Below are 15,316 nucleotides of genomic sequence, written 5' to 3'. Positions count from 1 at the left end.
ACTCTTACTAGATTTGTATCCCAAAGAGATCAAAGGAAAAGGATTTATATGTACAAAAATCTTTATAGTAGCTCTGCTTGTGATGGCAAGTAATTTGAAATAGAAGGGATACCCATTAATTGGAGAGTGGCTGAACAGGTCGTGGTATATGATTCTGATGGAACATTATCTTACTATAATTGAAACATTAGATGGTTCAGGGGAAATTGCACTGAGCCAGGAGTTAGGAATACCTGAGTTCAATTCTGGCCTCAGTCACTTATTAGCTGTGTATCCCTTAGCAAGTCACTTAACCTGTGTTTGTCTTAATACACTGAAGAAGAAAATGGCAAAAGCACTCCAGTTTCTTTCCCAAGAAAACCTCACAGTGGTGTCACAAAGAGTGAGAAACAACTGAACTACAACATAAGAAATGATGAGGGGGATGGGGTCAGATAAACCTGGTAAGACCTGTATGAATTGATGCAGAGTGAAGTGTGTCACTCCAACAGAGCCTGGAGGTCTTGTACACAATAACATCGATATTGTAATGTTGATCAACTGTGAAAGACTTAGCTGCTACTCTGATTAAGATGATCTAAGAGAATTCCAAAGGACTCATGATGAAAAATGCTCTCTACCTCCAGAAAGAGAGCTGATGAATTCAGTGTAAATTGAAGTATAACTTTTTCATTGTCTTTGTTTTCTTATTTGCAGCATGATCAATATAGAACTTTGTTTTGCATGATGTCACATGTATAATCGATATATTGCTTGCCTTCTGAGTAGATGTGGGAGGGGATGGAGTGAGAGAGGGAATTTGGAACTCCAGATTTTTAAAAGAATGTTTAAATATTTTTTGAATGATGAAAAAAATTTGGAATCCCCCATGATATGGACCAGATTATTGAATTATGATACTTGATCTTTTTGTAACAGAGAGAAAAAGCATAATATTTCTGCCTGCCTCCCTGAACCCCAGTAATCTGCCTGCCATTTCTAGCCAGATGGTTGCAAAGTCTAATGTAGGTTAATTTGTGGAGGTCCAAATTTGGGCTATAGGGTATTGGATTGTTCGTTGTGTGACTAATGCAGACACTAGCCAGAAGTTGGTTCTGCAGCCACTGGATCCATCCTTGAAAGAGACTAACCTTGTCTTTTCTACCTCAGAGAGGTGAGAATGATCTACAAATCATCACTTACAGACTCATTGTTCTAGCGTGTCTATTACCTCAATCAGAAGTGTCCCATCAGACTCTTCCAGCCCTTCAGTGATTTTGGGTCATCTTCTGACCTTCTGGTGAGCAGTCAAAATGTAGTCAGCTTGTAATGACAGGCTGGAGTCACATTTTGGTGGGCTTTAACAGACGACTTAGTGTTTTATTCTAGAATCAGTCAAAAAGCTCCCAAAACTCTAGAGCAAAATGACATGGTCTGACTTCTGATTTAGGTACATCAGTTTGCTAATGTATAGGGAATGTGTTGGAAAGGAGTAAGACTGCCTGCATGTCTATTTTGGTCTGGATCAGAAAATCACAGTGTGCAAGTTACCTTGACGTATAAAGATGGACAACTCCTTTGTACATTATTGTCCTAAACCCAGGCAAACCATGATTTTAGAGGACTGAAGATAAGCATGCTACCCATCTCTTTTTGAAGAGCTGCTAGATTAAAATACAGAATGAGAACTATGTTTTTGATATGACCAATGTGGAAATTTGTGTTGCTGCATTATATATGTGTGTTATGAAGTTTTAACTTTAATTGTCTTTTTTGTTCAATGAGGGAGAGAGAAGAAAAAGTAATTGCTCAAAGTAAAAGTAAAACTTTATAGTGAAGTTTGAGTATAACCAGACATCCTGAAAAAGAATATGTGTGTAGACCACCATTACATATAGAATAAAGATAAAGAGAATAAGTACCAATAAATAGGAAAAAAATTCAGATGAATGGCAGTGGTGGACCAAATAAAGGATAAGCTTTGAACATATATACGTTTCTTTCCCATACCCAGACCATGCTCTCCACCCACACAAAAAGGAGTTAGGGAGAGGGAATTGAAGTTGGTGGGAAGACAGAATAGATGGGAGACTCAGTAACAAGAACCTACGCAGTGTTCAGGGGGAGGGAATGAAAGTGATTTGAGTTGACCCTCCGAAGTGGCCATTGTTAAAATAGATAATATGTGCAGTATCTGATTCACTATGGATCATAAGCAGACATTTATTTATTGGTTCATGAATCTACCTTAAAAGCATTATACCCCAACAATGGGGGATGGGGGGATGTTTAGTTCCTTGTCAGTACAGAGACTAATAGGAAGTACAGTTTTCCCAGACACAAAGAGATCCAAAGCATGGTGATACTTGGAAGCTGTAGGGGCCAAAAGGAGTAGGAACTTTAGAGCTGGTTGGAGAGCTGATAGCTATGAAGGATGTTGCTACCCAAAACTGAGTACAGTTATGAATTGTAATCTACTCATAAGTTGTCCAATTTTTGAATATACTTAAGGAGTAATCTGCCAAGGCAGGATATTGCTGTTATGATGCTATTGAGAGCCGATGGAATATATTCCCCTTCACTTCCCTTCCTCATCCTACTTGGTGAACTGACATTACTTACCCTTAAATTGTATGTGTTTGATGTCCGCACTTTTATAATGGTTTTTGGCTAGAAACAATCAGCTGATTTTTATTGCATTCTAAGCAAGTGTTTGCTATAAACAACCAGACATCTCTTGGGAAGAGAGAAAGAGAATATTTGGATGTAGAACCCTAGACTTGGCCAGGGTCCTCATCTTAAAGGGTTCTCTCCCAATCCTCTATCTTCCCACAGAAACACAAGGAATTCACATTTTTTATTACATTTGTGATGGAAGGTTTTTTGGTTTTTAAATTCTTTTTAAGAAAAAAACTTAGTATATCCAAAGTGGTTTCTGGAACTTACCATTTGCTCCAAATTGCTGTAATTCTTTTTTTTTCTTTAAATTCTTTTTTTTATTATTATTTAATATTTTTAGTTTTCAGCATTGATTTCCACAAGGTTTTGAATTACAAATTTTCTCCCCATTTCTACCCTCCCCCCTACTCCAAGATGGCATATATTGTGATTGCCCCGTTCCCCACTCAGCCCTCCCTTCTGTCACCCCAATCCCCTTTTCCCTTACTTTCTTGTAGGGCAAGATATTTATGCCCCATTGCCTGTATATCTTATTTCCTAGTTGCATGCAAAAAATTTTTTTTGAACATCTTCTTTTAAAACTTTGACTTCCAAATTCTCTCCCCTCTTCCCTCCCCACCCACCCTCCCTCCCTAAGAAGGCAAGCAATTCCACACAGGTCACACATGTATCATTATGCAAAACCCTTCCACAATACTAATGTTGTGAGAAACTAACTATATTTTGCTCCCTCCTATCCTGTCCCCCTTCATTCAGTTTTTTCTCTTGACCCTGTCCCTTTTCAAAAGTGTTTGCCTTTGATTACCTCCTCCCCCATCTGCCCTCCCTTCTATTGTACCCTCTTTTTATCCCCTTCCTCCTCCTTTCCTGTGGGGGTAAGATACCCAGTTGAGTATGTATGTTATTCCCTCCTCAGGTCAAATCTGATGAGAGGAAGATTCATTCATTCCCCCTCACCTGCCCCCTCTTCCTTTCCAATGAACTGTTTTTCTTGCCACTTTTATGTGAGATAATTTACCCCATTCTATCTCTCCCTGTCTCCCTCTCTCAATATATTCCTCTCATCCCTTAATTAGATTTTTTTAGATATCAACCCTTCATATTCAACTCACCCTGTGCCATATATATATATATATATATATATATATATATATATATATATATATGTATGTATGTATATAGTGTGTGTGTGTGTATGTATGTATATTCCCTTCAGCTACCCTAATACCAAGGTCTCATGAATTACACACATCTTTTCATGTAGGAATGTAAACAAAACAGTTCAACTTTAGTAAGTCCCTTATGATTTCTCTTCTTGTTTACCTTTTCATGCTTCTCTTAATTCTTGTGTTTGAAAGTCAGATTTTCTATTCAGCTCTGGTCTTTTCACTGAGAAAGCTTGAAAGTCCTCTATTTTATTGAAAATCCATATTTTGCCTTGGAGCATGATACTCAGTTTTGCTGGGTAGGTGATTCGTGGTTTTAATACTAGCTCCTTTGACCTCCAGAATATCATATTCCAAGCCTTTCGATCCCTTAATGTAGAAGCTGCTAGATATTGTATTATCCTGAATGTGGTTCCACAATACTCAAATTGTTTCTTTCTGGCTGCTTACAGTGTTTTGTACTTGATCTGGGAGCTCTGGAATTTGATGACAATATTCCTAGGAGTTTTCTTTTGGGGATCTTTTTCAGGAGGCGATCTGTGGATTCCTTCAATTTCTGTTTCACCCTCTGGCTCTAGAATATCAGGGCAGTTCTCTTTGATAATTTTTTGAAAGATGATATCTAAGCTCTTTTTGATCATGGCTTTCAGGTAGTCCAATTTTTAAATTCTCTCTCCTGGATCTATTTTCCAGGTCAGTGGTTTTTCCAATGAGATATTTCACATTGTCTTCCATTTTTTCATTCCTTTGGTTCTGTTTTACAATATCTTGATTTCTCATCAAGTCACCAGCTTCCACTTGCTCCAATCTAATTTTTAAGGTAGTATTTCCTTCAGTGATCTTTTGGACCCCCTTTTCCCATTTGGCTAATTCTGCCTTTCAAGGCATTCTTCTCTTCATTGGCTTTTTGGAGCTCCTTTGCCATTTGACAGTCTGTTTTTTAAGGTGTTATTTTCTTCAGTATTTTTTGGTTCTACTTTAGCAAATCATTGACTTGTTTTTCATGGTTTTCTCACATCATTTTCATTTCTCTTCCCAATTTTTCCTCTACTTCTCTTACTTCCTTTTCCAAATCCTTTTTGAGTTCTTCCATGGCCTGAGACCAATTCATATTTTTCTTGGAGGCTTTTGATGTAGGCTCTTTGACTGTTAACTTCTTCTGGCTGTATGTTTCGGTCTTCTTTGTGACCAAAAAAAGATTCCAAAGTCGGAAACTGAATCTGAGACTGTTTTCACTGCCTGTTCATGTTCCCAGCCAACTACTTGACCCTTGAGCTTTTTGTCGGTGTATGACTGCTTGTAGAGTATAGAGTACTTTGTCCCAAGCTTGAGGGGCTGCACTGCTGTTTTCATAGCTACTTCTACACAGCAAGCTCTGCCACACCAGCGCTCCTTCTCCCCCAAGAACAGCCAACCAGGATTGCAGCCCAGATTCAGGCAGGGTAAAGCAGGCTTTTCACTCCCACTCTGATTTGTTGCTTAATTCCTCCCACCAGGTGGGCCTGGGGCTGGAAGCAGCTGCAGCTATAGCTCTGTAAGCAGCCTCAGAGCTGCACCACCTCCACCACCCCTGGGGTGGTGGTAGACCGCCAACTCTTTTCACTCTATCCCAGCAGCTTTTCCCACTAACCTCTGTTGTCTTTGGGGTTTATGGGTTGAGAAGTCTGGTAACTGCCACAGCCTAATGATTCAGGGCCCTACTGCCTGTTCTGCCCAGCTCCCGGTCTGGTTGGTCCTGGCGCAGCTCACACTGAGCTCTGCTCCGCTCCGCTCCCAGCTCTGTGTGATAGACCCTTCCCAGTGACCATCCAGGCTGTGCTGGGCTGGAGCCCTGCTTCCCTCTGCCATTTTGTGAGTTCTGCAGCTCTAGAATTTGTTCAGAGCTGTTTTTTATAGGTGTTTGGAGGGACCTGGGGGAGAACTTAGGCAAGTCCCTGCTTTCCAGCCGCTATCTTCAAATTGCTGTAATTCTTGTTGGCTTCTGATTCAAATGTAGCCCCAGTGCAGCTTTTGGTCCAGCCAGATTATTTACCTCCTGAATATTTTAGGCCTTTGGGTATCAGATTGATTAGAGAAGTATTTAGAGTATTCACATCAGAGATATGACACATGGGGAACTCCTGTAGGTCAGTATAAAAGGACAACATTTTGTGAGTGTCCCCTGGGAGCCACTCTGTTTCCTACTCAACCTTGCAGATTTCCTTGGGACATTAATTCTTCCTGACTGGGAGAAAGCTGCAATTCCAGGAGAAAACAAGAGATGGAAACTTGCCTGTCCTGACCATGAAGATATGAAGAGGTGATATCCTCAGTCAGCAGCTAGTAGCTCCAGTGGACACTTGCTACAGCAAGTGACAAGAACAATTAGGTGATAGAGGCAGAACCTATGACAAAGAAAAGGCAGGGACTCTTCTGAGCATTCCCCAAAACCTCTCCAAACATCTTTAAATGATGCCTCAAAATAAATTCTAGAGCAAGAGAACCCGCACAACGACTAAGTGAAACAATGATCCAGTCCAAGACAGCTTAGAGGGTCAGCACAAAAGGTCTGTTGCACCGAGATGAGAGTCCAGTGCAGGTCATGTCCCAGCAGACCAGAGGCAGGTCTTGGGGAGCTAGGGTGGTGACTGAATCTGTGGTAGTTTCCTGACCTCTCAGCACTCAGTAAGGGGGTTAGACAACTGGTCAAAAGGAGATTGCAGAGGTCCCTTTGCTGGCACCAGGGGCAGAACTCTGTTGCAGTGTTCATACCTGGATCTGGGTCTCAGTTCCAGGAAGAAGAGAAGCCCTAGCATACCAGAGCTTGCAGCCACCGGGGACCTGGGACCCGGTTCATGTTCTAGGATGGAAAAGTGCTTGTATTCACTCACAGAACAGAGCAGGAGAATATACCTATTCCTAAGTCATACCACCTTGGAAGAACTGAAAACTTACAGGTTCCCCAGAATTACTCTGAAAACATCTGCACAAAAACCTGACTCGAGTCAGTGCCCCCTTCACTCCATAGGCAGAGTGCCACTTTAGCATACATAGAGTCAAAAGTCAAGAAATTGTTTAGCAAAATGAGCAAACAGCAGAAAAACATCCATTTTTTCTTTATTTTTGTTCGTGTTTTCTTTCATAGCATGCCTATGTGGAAATATGTTTTTGCATGATAACACATGTATATTCTATGTCAAATTGCCTTCTCAATGGGCATGGTAAGAAGAGGGAGGGAAAGAATTTGGAACTCAAAATTTTGCAAAAAGAATGTTAATCATTTTTACATGTAATTCGTGAAAAATAAAATATTACATCTTTTAAAAAATGAAGCGATGAGATCATTTTTCTTTCTTCTACCTCTTGATTTGGATATTGGAAGTTTTACAGTGCTTCTTTATTAAGGGGTGAGAGCCTTTCTTTCCCTTGGAGAACAAAGCATGTCCCAGCAGAATAGGGAAAGGGAACTACCCATAGCTCCTAAGTTTTAAAGTTATACATTTCACTTTTGATATTATTTCATTCAATGCAATTTCATTTAAATGCTAATTCACTGAATCCTTTGAGATTTCTGAAAAAGAGAGAAGACTTCAGGGAAAATAAGGGGGAGAACTAGAACAATGACCAAAAGAATTATCAATTATTAAGTTCTGGGCCCTTCACTCACATGGAACATTCTCGGTCTCTATTCCTGGCCACCTGGTGGAAGGCATAATCTAGCCATTATATTTCATCCTGGAGTCTGTTAAGCCAAAGAACTCTGGAGAAAGAAGACAAGAATATGGACTAGAGCATGATACTGGTCATCAGTCCCTGAGTCTTAGACCAATCAGCTTCTCACTCGCTCTACAAGAATCAGAATGTCCTTACCCCTAAGCTTGAGACAAAAACCAAAGAAACCTCTAGGAGTGAGCCATAGAGGTTATAAAATCTATGAGTAATAGACAACATTACATGTGAAGCTGGTCAGATAGGCAACTCGATTCTGGAATACCATTTGGTGGTTCAGCTCCAAGTAATTGCTCCAGACAAATTCCCTGGTGTCTGGTAAAACACAACCCTTTCCAGTGGGTATTGGAAAGATCCACCCACAAGCTATTTCTGGAGGTTCCTTTTGGGAGGCATTTCCCAACACCCCTGCTTTTTTCCCCCTTTAAAGAAATGCAAATTGATCTTTTTGATTCTAATTCATTCTGATAATTCTAGCTGTTTACAGAGAGTTGGTTCTCAAATCTATGTCTTCAGCCTCTTTCCTAAGTATTATAACTGCATTTCCATCCAGTTCTTGGGTGCTTCCACTTGTTTTTCCTGAGAGTAGCTCAAATTTAGTATGTCTTAAATTTAACTCATTAGTTTCCCCGCAAAGACCTGTTCCTTCCTGACTTGCTACTTTTTGCCGATAGCATTATCCCCTCTGTTCACCCAGGCTCAAAACTTCAAGTATATGTTGATCTATTCTTTGTTATAACCCTTCCATTCTAATCAGTGGCCATATTCTGTCATTGTTACCCCTCAAATATCTCTTGCATTCAAACTTCTTTTTTCATTGTTCTCCCTGTTCAGTGTTGGGACTGTATTAGTTATTGCCTTTTCCATTACTATAGCTTCCCAAGGAGTTGTCATTGTGGTGATGCAGCAGGTAGAACATCATCCTTGGATACAGGAAGATAGAACTTACAGGACATCCCAAAAATCAGTGCAGTTTTATGCTTTAATTAGTCCAAAAGTATAAATTCTATGAACTTGCCCCCAAAATATGAAAGGCTAATTATATATTTAGTTGATTTTCTGACTTTACAAAAACTTTCATCAGCTGCTGGTCAATAACTGAAAGGATTGCATTTGTGATCCTAGACTTAAGATCATCCAGAGAATGAAGTTTTGGTATGTATTTGGCACATTGGAACCCACAAAAAAAGTTTAGTGGAGATTGATCAAGTGAATGAGGTGGCCAAACAAGAGGACCTAGTGTATCGATCCAACTCTCTTAAGTGTCATCCAAAAACAATTTCATACAATGCATAATGACATGATGTCTCTTATTGTTAAGATTACAATTTAAAATTTATGATTCAAAATTCATAAAACTTGATAATGGTCAAAGAATATGAGCAAACATTCAGAAGAAAAAACTATCAATAGTAGCATGAAAAATGCTCTAAATCATTGCTTATTAGAAAAATGCAAATTAAAACAACTTAGAGATACCACCTCATGCCTATCAGGTTGACTAATTTGACAGAAAAGGAAAATGGCAAATGCTGGAGGGAATATGGAAAAATTGGGACACTAATGTACCATTGCAGAACTTAGGAACTACTCCAACCATTCTGGAGAATAATTCTGAACTACACTCAAATGGCTATAAAACTATGCATACCCTTTGACTCAGCAATACTACTGCGAGGTCTATGTCCCAAAGAGATCAAAGAAGAGGAAAAAGGACCTATCTGCACAAAAGTCTTTATAACAGCTCTTTTTATGGTAGCAAAGAATTGGGAATCTATGGATGCCCATCAATTGGCAAATGGCTGAACAAGTTGTGTTACATGGTTGCGATTACGCTCATCAGGTTTCTTTACAGAATGAATGCTCTGCTGCTTAGGAAACTGTGTTCTCAACCTGAAGGTCTTCCCATATTCATCTTAAAAAAAAGAAGACAAAAATAGTCCCTGCCCTCAAGAAGCTTACTTTCTAAGAACAGAAATGTGGTTTTTTGTTTGTTTTATAATTAATGGGTCTGCTTTCCTACCCACTAACCATCTCTATAACTCCTTTGTAATCTGCCTTTTATTCCAGTCATTCTATTAAAACTGATCTCTCAAAGTTAAAAAAAAAAAAGAATGGTCACATCATTTCACAACTCCACCAAGAATGCATTAATTTCTCAACTTTTCCATATCTCCTGAAGCATTTGTTATTTTCCTTTTCTGTCATATTAGCCAACCTGATACGTGTGAGGTGGTACCTCAGTGTTACTTTAATCTGCACTTCTCTAATCAATAGTGATTTAGAGCATTTTTTTCATGACTCTAGATAGCTTTGATTTCTTCTTCTGCAAACTGCCTATTCATATCCTTTGACCAGTTATCAATTGGGAAATTGTTGCGGGCCCCCAAGCCTTGCAACTATACTCGGCGTTCTCCCCAAGCCCCAGGCCTTTGCCTAGCAAAGGGCCTGATCTCACGGACAATGTATGGGGCTGGAGCCGAAAGATGGTGAATGACTCCAAATTTTATTTCAGCAAGCAGCAGTTTTATATCTTTAGTGACGTAGGTACATTCTTTGGTTACGTGGGTGAAGGACAGGTAAAAATCAAGACACCTGGATACTAGGACTGCCCCGACTCTGCCTACTCTCCTCCCCTTCTCTTCCCTCGCTAACCCGAAGCTCCCTGCGGGGCAGGCAGTCCAGGCAAAGAACCAGAAGTTCCATGTGTTCTGGCAAACCCAGACAGAGAACCGGAAGCTCCATGTGCTCAGGCAGGCCCGGGCAAAGACCTGGAATTGCTAGGGAGGCAACAAAGGCAAGACCCCTCCTCCTGGCTCCACCCATATCTCAAAGCCCCGAGTTTATCTCAGCAGGCCCCTGGGCCTGGAGGTCCGAGGAGGGCACGGCTCAGCTCTAACTTGGCCCGCAACAGGAAATAACATGTAATCTTATAAATTTGACTTAGTTCTCTATATGTTTGAAAAATCAAACTTTTATCAGAGAAACTTGCTGTAAAACTTTTTCCTCAGTTTCTTGCTTTTCTTCTACTCTTGGCTACATTGATTTTGTTTTTGCAAAACTGTTTCAATTTCATGTAATCAAAATTATGCATGTTGTCTCTAGTGATGTTCTCTCTCTCTTGTTTGCTCATAAATCCTTCTTTTATCCATATGTCTGAAAGGTAAATTATTCCATGCCCTGCCACCCCCAATTTGCTTATGATATCACCCTTTATGTCTAAATCATGTATCCATTTTCACCTTATTTTGGTGTATCATTTGAGTTGTTGGTCTATACTTAGTTTCTACCAAACTACTTTCCAGTTTTCCCAGCAATTTTTGTGAAATAGTGAATTCTTTACCCCAAGCCCTGTATCTTTGCACTTCTCAAACACTAGGTTTCTATGGTCCTTTACTTCTTATACTCACATTTTTAATTGGGGACTTACCCTTGGGACTTGTGGTGAGTTAGTGGAAAGTGATAGGGAAAGAGAGTGGCACTGTGACCTCACTGATAAAAGGAATTCCAGGATGAGTAAATGCCCTCTACCAGTGCGAGTCAACATCTTCTCAGCAATTTCTAGACTTAGAGAGTGCTTAACCAGGGGTTAAGTGTTGTGCCTTACAGTCAAACAGCAGGTACATTTTAGAGGTTTAACTTGAACCAAACCCTATCTCTCTGGCCACTATATGATGCTGCCTTTGGGGAAAGTAGTAGCAATTAAAAATAAAAGCACAGAGTCTCAATAACACATTTGAAAATAAAACACATACTAGGAAACAAAAAGACCTTGAGACAGGGACACTGGATAATTTTATTACTACCTCATTAAATGGAATATATACTTTAAAAAACAAACTGCACAGAAGAGTTTATGGTTTTTGTCCACTGCCCTCTTTTTTGGGTATTTTTTTTATGAATCAGAACGTTTGTGCTTGTGGAATGCTGAGTTCATGCTTTTTAAAATAGGAGGCAGAGAAAAGGAATACAGGCAGCTCTTGTCTGTAAAGGAAAACAATCTGCATCAAAGAAGAGATGGAGTAGAGAGAGTTACATTTAAGATGGATTATGTACATTTTACTTTTCACAATTCCCAGCCAAGCTGTATGATTATTATTACTATTCGTTTTCCTGTGATTGTATTACCAAGGCAATATTCACAATGGTTGCTATTATTATGAATATGCCAACATGGTTCTGAATCTCAAAATATAACAGACTTTCTATATAGAAGACAGAAGCAAAACATTTATTCAGACACCAGAAAACCAAATCCCCAAACCAGTAAGTCCAATCCATCCAAGCAAAAGAGAAGTTAAAACACATTATGATTACAGAGAGCACTTCCATTCCATGGCCTTTCCCCACTTCCCACAAACACATTCACAGCACAGCTAACTTGCCTCCTCTCTCTCCCTCAGCTCTAACTGCTCTGACCTCACTTCCTCTCAGTTCTACTAACCTCCTTCCTACTCCACTGTTTCCTGTTCTACTCGTTCAGCAAGCTCCTCCCACCACATGTGACTTAGGCTTCCTGTGATGTAAGCAGGTCACATGGGCCTATTAATGGATGGGGAAAATCTTCAAGTTAAGCAAAAATACATTATCAATACAGTAATCTTCTTGCAAGAAGAAGAAAAATAAAGTGGTGATATTAGCAACTTTTAATATAGTAATACATATGAAGTCCTTCCAACAGTACTTTTTTTCTTAAATAATTTCCTGTCAACTAAGTCTTTGCTTTTGTTTCATGCTTTGGTTACATTTGAAGATGTCTCACCCCAACCCCCAATCAGACAGACTGTTGCTGTCCTTCATTCTCAAAGAGGACCAAAATGACATCACTATGCTAGAGTGAAGTTTTAACATTTCTGATTGTGGCTGATCAGACCTATACGAGATCAGAATGCTCTACAACAGGTTGGGCACAAATAGATCATGCGAACATTTGGGGTGGATATTCTAAATTTGTGCATCCTGTGTTTCCTTGGAGCTGTTTCGATTCTGCTTTGCTCATAGAGCACAGAACCTTCTCTGACATGGGAACAGCATGCTGAGAGGTCCTGTGCCAGTGTCTCCCATGTCACACAATCAATTTCAAAGTTCTTGAGAGAGACCTTGAGAGTATTCTTGTATTGCTTCTTCTGACCACCACGTGAATGCTTGTCCTGTGTGACTTCTCCATAAAATAGTCTTTTTGGCAAGCATGCATTTTGCATTCAAACAATGTGGCCAATTCATTGGAGTTGCACTCTCTGGAGCAGAATTTGAATGGTGGGCAGTTTAGTTTGAGTGATGACCTCAGTGTCTGGTAGCTTATCCTGCCAGGTAACTTTCAGAATCTTCCTAAGACAATTCAAATGGAAGCAATTCAGTTTCCTGTCATGGCACTGGTAGACTGTCCAGGTTTCACAGGCATACAACAATGAGGTCAGCACAATGGCTCTGCAGACCTTTGTAGCAACAATTTGGCTAGCAGCAGCTGTTGAGGTATAACACCCAACAAGACTAGCAACAAGAGCTGCCAGCACAGGTTCTTTGATCTGCTTTTCTAAGGAAAGTAACTTTAAGGGGTTAACAATCTCACTTTAATCAAACATACATATACAACTCACTTAGTTGAGGAGGAAAAGGCAGCACCCTGAACTCCAGAGGAAACACAAATAGATTACAAACATACATTATATAAGCAGAGCAAATAAACATGAATCCACAGACAGGTGTGTCAGTAAGGCAATAATAACAATGTAGATGATAACTGTCCAAATGCCTATGCGGTTCTGTATCTCAAAGTATATGAGACTCTCCACATAGAAGGTAGAAGAAGTAAACCATGTATTCAGACACCAGAGAACCATATCCCACAAGCCATTTATCCAGTCTACCACAGCAGTAAAGCATGCCACACACAATATCACATCCTGGAGCCTCGCCATCCCAAAACCTCTCTGACCCCTGCTGGGTCAGAAGATTATGACAGCCATTAGCAGCCATAACTGCTTTCTCTCTCTCTCAGCATTTCCTGTGACATAACTTCCTTTTCCTGTCAGGAAACTCCTCCCACCATATGTGACAGGTTTCCTGTGACATAAGCAGGTCATGTGGTCTATTAATGGGTAGGAAAGATCTTCAAATCTAAATTGCTATTACAACAGGCCTCTTATCTGTCTGATCAAATCACAATAGTTCCCAGAGAAGAACCAATTGGTCTCTGTTAGCAAAGCTGGGGGGCAGTTACAACGGCTTGTCCAGAGTCTCAATACTCCTTCCATGAGTGAACCCCAAAGGAAAAATGCCAACCTCTGAGTTTATATACCCTGTTCAAGGTCAAAGGGTGTCACAGCAGGCAAATCAAACCCACATGACTTAAAAGCATCACAAACATGTGACTCAAACCCATGTGAACTAGGCTTTCCCTTGAGGTAAGGAGGTCATCAAAGACTGCTGATTTAATCAAAGAAACAAAAGCCAGACTCATCAAGGGCACGTTATTAAATAAGTGCTCCAAAAGAGAAAACAGTAAAAAAAAAAAAAAAACAAGTCCCACCTTAATTACTGATACAACCTTCAGTTTGGTAGTCAATCTAATACCTCTGCTCTCCCACACTTTTCTTTGGAGCCTCTCAAACACTGAGCTAGCTCTGGCAATGCATACATCAACCTCATTATCAAAGTGTACCTCCCTGGAAAGTACACTACCAAGGTTAAGTGAACTTATCCACAGCATTCACAACTTCTTCATTTGCTGTAACTGATGGTTCCACATATGGATAGTGTGGTGGTGGCTAATGGAGCACATGTGTTTTCTTGGTGTTAATTGTTAGGCCAAAATTAGCACAAGCAGCAGAGAAGTGATCCTTACTTTGTTGCATCTCAGCTTCAGAGGCCGTACTGAGGGTACAACCATCTGCAAACAGAAATTCATGCACCAATACTTTGGTCTTGGCCTACAGCCTTTTCAAGTTGAAGAATTTACCATCAGTGCAGTAGCTGACCTTGATGTTGTGTTCATCCTCATTGAAAGCAGACAGACAGACACACACACACATACACACACACACAACACACACACACACACACACACACACACAAACACACTTGCATAAACAAACATATTTCCCCCTTGAAAGGGGGAAGTTGCTCATACTACCACTTTCTTTTTTCTTCTTGCAAGAAGATTATACAGGAAAATCAATGGAAATAATAATCATAATAATAACTACTTAGCATTTAGCCTCTAGTACTTTTTTAAGGTTTGCTAAGTAATTTACAAATATTATCCCATTTAATCCTCTGAAGAAATTTTTGAGGTAATTGCTATTATTATCCGTATTTTACGGTAGAGGAAACTAAGGCAGGGAGCTGTCTAGTGGCAGCTCACCCAATTAGTGTGTTACACCAGATTTGAACTCAAGTTTTCCTGACTCCAGGTCTAGCTCTGTCCACTGCACCACTAAGCTGCTATGATAAGTTCATATATTTAGAGCTGGAAGCAACCTAAGAGGTCATGAAGTTCCACCTTCTCATTTTAAAAGATGAGGAAAGAGGGGCTCATGGAGTTTAAGTACTTTTACAAAGTCACACTGGTAGAGGCCAAGCTGAGGCTCACAACCTAGGAGTCACCATTAATTTCTGACTCTTGCCCTCTCCCCACCCCATTTTTATTGTGCAGCGATGTCGTGGGATTTCTCTCTAACATCTTTCTTATACACCCTTCTTTCTCTTCTGACGATGCTACCACCCTGGTCCCTGCTCTTACCATCTCATGCCCAGGCTATTGCAAAAGATTTCTGATCAATCTC

General features: G+C 40.1%; 1 protein-coding gene across 1 annotated transcript in view; it reads right to left on the bottom strand.

Annotated features, from left to right (window-relative positions):
• LOC118844120 (zinc finger protein 420-like) overlaps positions 1–15,316 on the bottom strand; it is a 444,485-nt gene that overhangs the window by 119,816 nt on the left and 309,353 nt on the right. The window lies entirely within an intron of this gene.

Source organism: Trichosurus vulpecula, chromosome 3 (assembly GCF_011100635.1).
Source record: "Trichosurus vulpecula isolate mTriVul1 chromosome 3, mTriVul1.pri, whole genome shotgun sequence".
NCBI classification, from domain to species: Eukaryota; Metazoa; Chordata; class Mammalia; order Diprotodontia; family Phalangeridae; genus Trichosurus; species Trichosurus vulpecula.
This window is presented reverse-complemented; position numbering and strand designations above follow the sequence as displayed.